At 35.2% G+C, this 12,111-nt stretch overlaps 1 protein-coding gene across 4 annotated transcripts in view; it reads right to left on the bottom strand.

Annotated features, from left to right (window-relative positions):
* RASGRF2 (Ras protein specific guanine nucleotide releasing factor 2) overlaps positions 1–12,111 on the bottom strand; it is a 336,767-nt gene that overhangs the window by 64,427 nt on the left and 260,229 nt on the right. The gene's annotated exons all lie outside the window — the stretch shown is intronic.

The raw sequence follows: 12,111 nt of genomic DNA, 5'->3' as shown, positions 1-12,111 counted from the left end.
AACAGTCACTTGGATGCTGGCCCGTGGGAGCCCAAACCTGGCTAGGCATTACCAAAGTTCAAGAAAGAGTCCCAGGGCAAGGCAGTGTTCCTAATCTAATCAAGCCCAGAGTGAGACCAAAAGCACACATCCAAGTCTGAGGCTAGACTTTGGCCATCAGTAGTCTCAGGGAAGATTGAATAAGCAGTGGGAGGTAAGTTTCAAAGCTCCTAGCCCACAGGCCATCATTCCACCTTGGAAGAACTGAAACTTGTAGAAACACAGAAATAAGGTTAAGGGTAGCATCAAGAAAGAACTGAAGTTTAAGAGAGTGCCCTATCCTCCCTGAGAACAGAGCCCACCATTAAAATAAAAGTGAAAGTCAAGAAAAAGCCTGGGAGAATAAGGAAGCAAAAAAAAAGCCACCAACCTATAGAACATTTTTATGAAGACAGTGAAAGGAACAGACACAGAAAAGGACAGGGAAAATAAAGCAAACATACCCAGAGTTTCAAAGAAAAAAATATGAACTGGTCTCAGATCCTGGAAGAGCACAAAAAGGATTTTAAAAACCAATTAAGAGAAGCAGAGGAAAAATGCAGAAGAGAAATAAAAGCAATGCAAGAAGAAATGAGTAAAATGAAAAAGAAGGCTCAAATGCTTCTAGAAGAAAATCATTTCTTAAAAATCAGAATTAGGCAACAAGAAGCTAATAACTTCATGAGACACCAAGAAAAAAATAAAAAAAATCAAAATAATAAAAAAGCAGAAGAAAATGTATTTCACAACTGAACTGAAAAATAGATCCAAGAAAGACAATTTAAGAATTATTGGACTATCTGAAAGCCATGATTAAAAAAAAAAGGCAGGGGGCCTCATAATACAAGAAATAATCAAAGATAATTGTCCTGATAGTCTTGAACATGAGAGTAAAATAGAAACTGAAAGAATCCACAGATCACCTCTAGAAAGAAATCCCCAAATGACAACTCCCAGGAATACTCTAGCTAAATTTAAGAGTTCCCCAAGTCAAAAAGAAAATATTACAAGTAGCCAGAAAGAAATAATTCAAATACCATTGAGCTATGATCAAGATTACACAGAACTTAGCTGTCTCCACATTAAAGGATCAGAAGGTATGGAATATGACATTCTAGAAAGTGAAACATCTAGGTTTACAACTCAGAATCACCTATCCAGCAAATTTTGAGTATATTCTTTCAGAGGAAAAATAGTCATTCAATAAAATAGAAGATTTCCAATTATTCCTAATGAAAAGGCAAAACCTAAACAGAAAATTTGATGTCCAAACACAAGACCCAAGAGAAGTCTAAATGGGTAAATAAGAAAGAGAAGATTTAAGGGACTCAATACGGTCAAACTGAATGTATTCCTACATAGAAAAAGGATATTTGCAATTCTTAATTTTTTTTTTATCAGTAGTAGAGCAGTTAGAAGGAGTATACATAGACAGAGGAAGTGGAAGTAAACTGATTAGGATGACATGATATGTAAAAAAACCCCAAGGAATGAAAAAGAGAATTGCACTGAGAGAAAAGGGAAGGGAGAGGTCGAATGGGGTAAATTATCTTACCTAAAAAGGCATTAAAAACTATTACAGTGGAGGAGAGAATGAGGGTGGTGGTGGGCAATCTTTAAAACCTTACTCTTATTGTAACTGGCTCAGAGAGTGAATACTCATTGGGGTATAGAATCCTGTCTCATCCTATAAAGAAGTAGTAGGAGAATAAGAAAAGGGTGGGGTGGGGGGTAATAGAAGGGAAGGGGAAGTAAGGATAAAAAAAAGCAAAACACTGGTGAGAGGAACAGAGTTAAAGAAAAAAGAGCAGGATCAAAAGGAGAAAATAAGATGGAGGGGAATACACAGCTGACAATCATAGCTCACCCATAAAACAGAAGAGGATAGCAGAGTTTATTAAAAAACCAGAAACCTACTTGTTTATAAGAAACACAACTGAGGCAGGGTGACACACACAGAGTAAAGATAAGGGGCTAGAGCAGAATTTATTAGGTATCATTGGAAGTTTAAAAAGCAGGAGTAGCAATCATGATCTTCAACAAAACTAAAGCAAAAATACATCTGATTAAAAGAGATAAGGAAGGAAATGGCATCTTGTTAAAAGGTACTATAAACAATGAAGTGATATCAATATAAGCATATATGTACCAAATGATAGCCTCTAAATAAATTTTTTTAAAGAAGAAATTAAATAAACTTCAAGAAGAAATAGACAGTAAAACTAGACTAGTGGGTGACCTCAACTTCCCCCTTTCAGATCCAGATAAATCAAACCAAAATATAAGCAAGAAAGAAGTAAAGAAAGTTAATGAAATTTTAGAAAAGTTAAAACTAATAGATCTCTGGAGAGAACTGAATGGGAATAGAAAGGAATATACCATCTCTTCAGCAGTTTATAACACCTAAACAAAAACTGACCATGTATTAGGGCATAACCCTTCACAACCAAATGCAGAAAGGCAGAAATAATACATACATCCTTTTCAGATTATAATTCAATAAAGATTATAATAAATACAACTCCATGGAAATAAAAATAAAAAAATTAATTGGAAACTAAATCTAATGCTAAAAAAGAGGGGGAGGGTTAAAGAATAAATTATAGAAACAATCAATAATTTTATTAATGAAAATGACAATGAGGAGACAGCATTTGAAAACTTGTGGGATAGGGCCAAAGCAATACCTAGGGGGAAATTTATATCTCTAAACACTTACATAAATAAAATAGAGAAAATGCAGATCAATCAATTGGACAAGCAACTAAAAAAAAAACTAGAAAAAGAACAAATTTAAAATCCTCAGTTAAATGCCAAATTGGAAATCTTTAGAATTAAAGGAGAAATTAATAAAAGTGAAAGTAAGAGAACCATTGAACTAATAAGACTAGGAGTTGGTTTTATGAAAAAAAAAACAACAAAAACAAATAAAATAGAATGTTGGTTAATTTGATTTAAAAAAGGAAAGAAGAAAGTAAAATAATCAGTATCAATAATGAAAAGGGTAAACTCACCACCAATGAAGAGGAAATTAAAGCGATCATTAGGAGTTATTTGGCCCAATTTTATGGCAATAAATCTGACAATGTAAGAGAAATCAATAAATATTTATAAAAATTCAAATTGCCCAGGTTAATAACAGAGGAAATAAAACACAAATAATCCCATCTCAGAAAAAAAAGAAATTGAACAAGCCATCAATGTACTCCCCAAGAAAAAAAGGGGGACCAGATGGATTCATGAGTAAATTCTATCAAACATTTGAAGAATATTAGTCCCAATACTTTATATAAACTATTTAGGAAAATAGTCAGAGAAGGAAATAAAATACTAGGAAGGAGACTACAGTAATACACCACAATGATCATTCACTATGACCAGTTGGGATTTATACCAGGAATGCAAGGCTGGTTTAATATTAGGAAATCTATTAGCATAATTGACCATATCAATAAACAAACTAGCAGAAATCACACAATTATCTCAATAGATGCAAAAAAAAAGTCTTCAATGAAATACAACACCCTTTCCTATTAATAAAACTAGAAAGCATAAGAATAAATGGGTCATTCCTTAAAATGTTAAATAGTAAATTAAAACCTTCAGCAAGTATCACCTACAATGGGGATAAGTTAGAAGCCTTCCCAGTAAGATCAGGAGTGAAGTAGGATGCCCATTATCTTATATCATATAATATGCCTATTATTTAATTAATTAATTATTTAATATTGTACTAGAAATACTAGTTTTACCAATAAGGAAAGAAAAATAAATTGACGGAATTAAAGTAGGCAATGAGGAAACTAAACTATTACTCTTTATAGCTGATATAATGGCATACTTGGGGATTCCTAGAGAATCAATTAAAAAACTAGTTGAAATAATTAATAACCTTAATAAAGTTGTAAGATATAAAATAAATCCACATAAATTATCAGCATTTTTATAAATTAGCAACAAAGCCCAGCAGCAAGAGTCAGAAAGAGGAATTCTATTTAAAATCACTCTAAACAATATAAAATACCTAAGAATCTACTTGCCAAGGCAAACATAGGAATTATGAGAACACAATTATAAAACACTTTTCACACAAATAAAATCAGATCTAAACAACTGGAAAAATATTAATTGCTAATGGGTAGTCTGAGCTAATATGATAAAAGTGACAATTCTACCCAAATTAGTTTACTTTTCTAGTACCCATCGAACTACCAAATAATTATTTTATAGAACTAGAGAAAACAATAACAAAACTCATCTGGAAGAACAAAAGGTCAAGAATATCAAGGGAATTAATGAAAAAAAATGTGAAGGAAAGAGGTCTACCAGAATCAGATCTCAAACTATTATAAAGCAGCAATTATCAAAATAGTCTGGTCATGGCCAATCATGGTCAAATGGTGGATCAATGGAGTGGATTAGACACTCCATTATACAGGGATATACAGGGATAAAATACTTTAGCAACCTAATGTTTAATAAACTCAAAGATTCCAGCTTTTGGGATAAACATTCACTATTTAACAAAAACTTCTGGGAAAATTAGAAAACAGTATGGCAGAAGCTAGGTGTAGACCAATATCTTATACCTTATACAAAGAAAAGGTGAAAATGGATAGATGATTTAGATATAGAGTGATACCATAACTAAACTAGGGGAGGACAGAATAGTTTACTGGGTAGATCTTTGGAGAAAGGAATAATTTATGATCAAACAAGAGAGAGTATTAAGATGTAAATTAATAATTTTGACTACATTAAATTGAAAAGCTGTTTTATAAACAAAACTAATGTAACCAAGATTAGAATGGAAACAACAAACTAGGGAAACAAATTTTATAACACATTTCTCTGATAAATGTTTAATTTCTCAAATTCATAGAGAATTGAGTAAAATTTCATAAGAATACAAACTATTCACCAATTGACAAATGGTTATAGGATATGAACAAACAATTTTCAGATGAAAAAATCAAAGCCATCAATAATCATATGAAAAAATGTTCTAAATCACTCTTGATTAGAGAAATGCAAATTAAAACAATGCTGAGGTACCACCTCACACCTATCAGACTGACCAATATGACATTAAAGAAAATTGGTAAATGTTGGAAGGGACATGGCAAAATTAGGACACTAATGCATTATTGGTGGTGTTGTGAACTGATCCAACCATCTGGAGGGCAATTTAGAACTATTCCTAAAGAGCTATAAAACTGTGCATACCCTTTGATCCTGTAATACCACCACAAGGTCTTTATCCCAAAGAGATAATAAAAAAAGGGGAAAGGACCTACTTATATAAAAGCATTTATAGCAGCTCTTTTTGTAGTTTCAAAGAATTAGAAGTTGAGGGAATATACATTAATTGGGTTATGTGTTGGTGATGAAATAATACAGTACTATAAGAAATGATAAGCAAGATGATCTCAGAAAAAGCAGGAAAGATCTACCAGAATTGATGCAGAACTGGGAAAACACTGAACATAATAATAGTAATATTTTATGATGATTATCTGTGAAAACGTGACTACTCTCAGCAATGCAATGACCTGGGACAATCCTGAAAGACTAACGATGGGGAATGTTATCCTCCTCAAGGGGAAGAACTGTTGGAGTCATCTTTCACAACAGTACATTTATGTTTTTATTTTGGGGTCTTGGTTATGTATGAGTTTGTTCTTATAACAATGATCAATGTGTAAGTAGTCTTGCATGACAATAAAAATATAAGATAAAAATATAAAGTTTATAATTAGTTTCCTTTGTAATACTATACATTTTATTTGTGAATCTAAAAATATTATTCTGAGAAGGGGTTCACAATACACAAAAAAAGCTTAATAATTCCTAATCTAGGGAGGTTTTTAGACCCCAGAAAACAATGAGCTAGTGTTTACCCACTGGCCCTTCCAGTAACAACTGGGCTTATTTTTATAATCAGCATCAATACCATTTACCCACAATCAAGTATCTTTTCATTTTTCACGTCCAGAAATGAAAGCGCCAAGAGGTTCATGTAAGTCTCACTTCCTGGAATCAGGTAGCAAAGTCAGTAAAACCTTTGGAGTAAAGGACTTTGGGTTCTAAATGCCCCACCATGTTCATAATAAAAAGTGCTAAAGCACCTCTACATGTGTTAGAAATAGAAACAATTGGTTTATTTTGGAGATGAGATTTCAGAGAAAATGTACTTGTGAGTGGAGAAAAAAGCCTGAGGTACATTCCCTCTGTAAACCTTTATCAGTAGAATATCCATGACATCTATAACATTGTCATTTGTTTAAAAAAAATTAGTTGTTTTCTAATGGCTTCTTAAGTCTACAAGCCTGAGAATGTATTTATTTCCTCTATTAGACTATAAGCTTTTAAGGCTCAGTGCAGTTACTGTCTTACATATCATATAATACATGGTAAAGCCATCTTATAAGACAATAGACGAATGCAGTATGATTGTTTTTATTTTAAGAGCTCCAGTGATCTGGCCTTGGTCATGTGCTATTCCCCACTTTTATAAACAAACAGTGTAGGCAGTTTTTTTTTCTGCCTTGAATTTCCAGTACTTAACATCCAGAAGATGTTTAAAAAATGTTTGTTGAATTGAAATGCATCAGTAGGCAAGATTAAGTTGCTGAAGCTCTTCAGAGTTGGCAGAAGCAGCTTCAGACTGCCCCTTTGTATTCTGTGGTCCAGGCATGCACATCTTCCTAACCCTATAGCCAGACTGTCTCTTCAGATTCAAGAGGGCAATTCAGGGAAACCAAAATTGCTGCAGATATAGTTTTTGGCAGAGGCTCAACCACAGACTTGATCATTCCCAGTCTGCCTCTGAACTTATCCATCCATAACTAGCCAATCACAATAGCATCCATCTAGGGAAGCCTCTGCTGCCCTGAAAACCTATGGAGAGCCACAGAAATTTACAAATGAAGTGAAAGGATACACAGCAGGAGAAGAGGAAGATAAGTATGGAAAATAGAAAGGTAAAGAGGAAGACTAAATCAAAACAACTGCTTAGCTTTCCTGTGCTAACCTGATTTCAGAACCCAGGAACACTTGGGTTTGCATAATGTGCCTTGACTGATTTCTGGAACATTTAAATTTAAGAGCTAGACTTTTACTCCCTGAGGACATTGAGCATAATAGCATTAAGAGAGAAATGAAAAAGTATGTAATTAACCTACAGTTAATGGAAAAAAAATGAAAATTAACCTATAGTTAATGAAAAAAAAATGAAAGCAGTCATTCCCAGGAATCCTAGCATGTACTAGTGAAATAGCACCAGGATGCAGATTCTGAAGACCTGGGTTTGACTTCTACCTTTGCCACTTTTCTACATTCCTCTCTGAGCTCCTCTGCTAAAATGAAGGAATTAGACTAATCCCTAAATTCTAAACCTTAGGATCCTTCTGTTAGCATGTAATCCTGGAAGTTCATCATCTCTGTTGGCTCTAAAATACACAGGGAGATAGGACCCACATAATTACTCCCATTTTAAAGATAAAGCAATTGAGGCATAAAACAATCAAGTATTTTTTCTCCTTTAGATTTGTTATTTAATTTGTTTTCATATGCTTTTACATTTTGAGCTCCAAATTCTCTTCCTCCCCTCTATTCATTGAGATCTCCTATCCATCCATTGCAAAGGTAAGTGATATGATACCAATTATACATGTTAAGTTTTGAAAAACATATTTCCAAATTAGCCATATTGCAAAAACAGAAACAAAACCATGGGACAACTACATGACTCAGTGAGCATAGAGAGAGTCAGAGCTGGAGTCAGGAGAAATCTGGGTCCCAATCTGGTTTTATATATTTCCTAGCAGAGTAACCCTGAGCAAGTCATTTAACCCCAATTGCTTAGCCTTTACCACTTTTCTGCCTTGGAACTAATACTTAATATCAATTTTAAGACAGAAGATAAGGACTTTTTTAAAAAAGCAAGAAAAATAAAGTTAAACAATCACACCTCATTTTGTATTCAGAGTCTATTAGTTCTTTCTCTAGAGGTGGATAGGATTTTTCATCATGAGCCCTTTGAAATTGTCTTGGATTATTGTTGATGGGAATAGCTGTCTTTCCCATTAGATTATCATTAAAATATTGCTGTATTGTATACAATGCTCTCTTGGTTCCATTCATGTCATTTTGATCACTTTATGTAAATCTTCCCAGGATAAAACAATCAAACCTAATGTATTTTAAGAGTAACCAGCAAAGGTGTTGGAGTTATGATGGCAAAATAGCAGGAAACAGTACAATGAGCTGCTCTTCTCACCCCTTTTCCAAAACTCTTCCAATGAATCTAGAAAATGTACAAGACTGAATCCTGGTGGAGAAATCCAAAGAAAAGTCATAATTAGTTATTTTTCAGCCAGGTCAGCATAAGGAGACAGAAAGCAAGATCTGTGGATCTTGGGGAAGGAAACAGACCAGAAGTGCACCTTAGAGCATTCCCATATCCAAGGAGAATATATGAACTGGGTCCTGGGGAGGTCTCAGACCCACAGTAGGCTCCACCACCAGGACTGATTCAAAATGTCAGTCTAATTATTCACTATCCAGTTCTAGGTCATAGATTCATGGCAGACTGAGAAGGGGATCTGAACCTGCCCTCCCCACACCCCTTCAGAGCTCTAGGATGTGTATCAAAGAGAACCAGGTTCAGAAAGAAGTAACAGCAGGATAGCTCAGCTCCCCAGGAACAAAGCATGGTCTTAGTCCAGCTTCTAGCCCAAACTGAAGTCTGCAGAAGAACAAATAGAATAAGAATCTCATAGCAAAAAATAGCCTGCAGGGCAGTCACTCTGAACTAGCAGAGTTTTCCAGCTGGCTGACAGGGTTGAGTCCAATTATAATCAACTTAGATCCAATACTAGGTCAAGAATTTGGAGAGCCCTGACCAGAGGTATAAGAGTGGATAGAGTACTGGGCCTGAAATCAGGAAGACTCATCATCCCGTGTTCAAATAATATCTTAGACATTTACTAGCTGTATGACCCTGGGCAAGTCACTTAACCCTGTTGGCCCCAATCTTCATCTATAAAATGAGCTGGAGGAGAAAATGTCAAACCACTCCAGTATCACTGCCAAGAAAACCCCCAAAAAGGGTCATGAAGAGTTAGACATGACTGAAAAATGAATGAACAACAAAAAGTTCAGACCAAGAGGTTACCAATCAGACTTTGCCCTGAAATGGATCACACTGGGAGCACTGAAAGCCTCAGTCTCTGAGCCTCACCTGTCTCTGAGATCTTGAAACAAGATAACACTTAAAACTCACAAGAAAGCAGCCATAGGACTAGCCCAGACATAAATTCTAAAAGTGCACAGAACCTGGCCCTGACATCAAGTTGAAAGACAAGACATAGACTGGAAACAACGAACAAATAAAAGAAGAATCCCATAATATAAGCCTATATTATGGTTAGAGGGACTCTCAAGATACAAACCTAGAAGATGAGAATGATTTCAAAACATTTACACAGCCCAAAAGAAAAGCACATCTTGGGACAAATTCAACTAGAATTCTTGGAAGAGATAAAGCAAGAGTTTTTTTTTTTCTAAGAGAGATAAAAATATTTTTGTCAATGAAATGATAGTACTAACAGAAAAAATTTGGAAACGAAATAAGAACTGTAGGAGAAAGAATTGGAAAAGGAATAGCAGCTTGGCACAAGAAGTAGAAAACTTTGAGCAGCAATAAACTGCCTGAAAATCAGAATGGACTAAATGGAAGCCATTGAGTCTTTCGGTCAACAAGAAATATTAAAACAAAAGATTAAAAAATTAGAAGAATGTATGAGGGATCTCATAGGAAAAATAATTGACCTGGAAAATAGAGCAAGAAGAAAAAAAATCTGAGAGTGACTGAACTTACCAACAACTATGACCAACAAAAGGGAACACATTACATTAAAAAAAAAATCTTAAAAGAAAACTGTTCAAATTTAGAAGTAGAAGGCAAAAGGGGAAATAAAAAGAATCCACTAATCACTTCCTGAGAGAAATTCCCAAATGAAAACCAGGCACATTATAGCCAAAATCTAGAATTCCTCCACACCAAAAATACAGAACATACCCACAAAGAAAAAATTCAAGTACTAAGGAACCATGATCAGGATCACCAATGATTTAACAGTTACTACTATAAAGGACTGGAGAGTTTGAAATACCATAATACAGAAGGCAAAGTAAATAGATATATAGGCAAAAATGTTACCCAGAAAATTGAATATAAACCTATAGAGCAAAAAAAAAAAAATAGAGAATGTATCATTAATGAGACAGATGGGAGAAGTGACACCTGAACCTCACACATGTTGGTCAAAGGAGAGAAGAATATGTATACACAGAGCTAGACACAAGAATATATTTCACTAAAGGGGAAAAGGAGGGAAAGGGAGAAAGGGAGAAGGGAGAATTAGAAGGAGGAAATTGAAGGAAAGAATTAGTTCTAAGCAAAATAAATCCCAAGTATACATAAAAATTTGTCTTTTTGAATTATCAATGAATGCAAATCTGGGGGATAGGGTGCCCATAAATGGAGGAATGGCTGAACAAACCATGGCATATAATCAAAAACTATTACACAATATATATGTGTATATGTATATATGCACGTATGTGTATACATACATGCTCAGTGAACAGAAGCAGAACAATCAATACAATGGCAATAAATAAAGACAACTTGAAAAAAAATAGGAACTCTGACCAACCACAATTATAGAGGACTAAAGATGAAACATATTATCCAATTCCTGACAGAGAGGAGGACAGTGCAAAATGTGAATTTTTTTTTAAACCCTTACCTTTCGTCTTGGAGTCAATATTGACTCTAAGGCAGAAGAGTGGTTATGGGGGTTAGGGTTAGGCTAGGCAATGGGGGTTAAGTGACTTGCCCAGGGTCACACAGCTGGGAAGTGTCTGCGGTCATATTTGAACCTAGGACCTCCCATCTCTGGGTCTGGCTCTCAATCCACTGAGCCACCCAGCTGCCCCCTGTGAAATTTTTTTAGACATGCTTTGCTTAACAATGCATACTTGTTACATGTCATCGCAGTTTTGTTTTTATTTTATTCTGAATTTGGAGATTGGAGGTGGGAGGGGGAGAAGACAGATTTTTGTTGACCAAAAAATTTAATTAAAAATAGAGTAACCAACAAAATTAAGGATGCCTTTTAATGCTATCAATGCCTCAAATGACAGAAGCACAATCTAATATCATCTCTAGAAACCTGAAGAGGAAAACCCACCAAGAAGCAAATGTTGGATTAAAGCATAGACAGCTAGAAAAAATTGAAATATCCTCACTTTTAAGGTAATGGAATTATTTGGTCTTAATCCATCACCTAAGGAAGAGCTGTTGGGCTATAGTTGAAAAGGTGACATGCTATTACTAATTGGTTTGATTGATGGCATATGAGGCTGGTGTTCTGAGGAAATTCATTCTCCCTGGAGGACTGACCTTTGTGTTTCTGGTCCCTTCAGTTTCCTTGAGTAAAACAGGGTCCAAATACATTAAGATTCAGTGTACACACACACACACATGGACACACATGTGCGTGTGCGCACACACACACACACACACAGAACTGCAGTACAAAACATTCTCTAGGTTATTCCTTGTTTGTAGACCTTTTCAATCCATTCACTACAACAATATGAGATAAATAATTATTCGGAACAGTTGAAATCATTACACTCAAGGAAAAAAGTCTGCAACATGCAGTTTTAATGCTTTAGAACTTTGAAATTCAAAAGCAATTTTAAGCATTCAATAACAGAGGCCCCCAAACTACGGTCCTTGGCCACATACGCCCCCCTGAGGCCATTGATCCGGCCCCCACCTCACTTCTGGAAGGGGCACCGCTTTCATTGGTGGTCAGTGAGGAGCACCAGATGTGGTGGCACCACAAAGCGCAGAGTCACTCATGTACAGTACTACTTCTGATGACATCATCTTTTGCATGGTGCCTTGTTCTGAGAGTAACTGAATGAGAATGAGGTGCCACGCAAAGGATTATGTGACTGCACAATGGAAGATGTCAGCGTGGTAAGCGGGGATCTGGGGGAGGGGATTCTACA

This window comes from Monodelphis domestica, chromosome 3, assembly GCF_027887165.1.
Source record: "Monodelphis domestica isolate mMonDom1 chromosome 3, mMonDom1.pri, whole genome shotgun sequence".
In the NCBI taxonomy this organism is placed as follows: Eukaryota; Metazoa; Chordata; class Mammalia; order Didelphimorphia; family Didelphidae; genus Monodelphis; species Monodelphis domestica.
The sequence above is the reverse complement of the archived record's forward strand: the minus strand, read 5'-3'. Positions and strand labels throughout refer to the sequence as shown.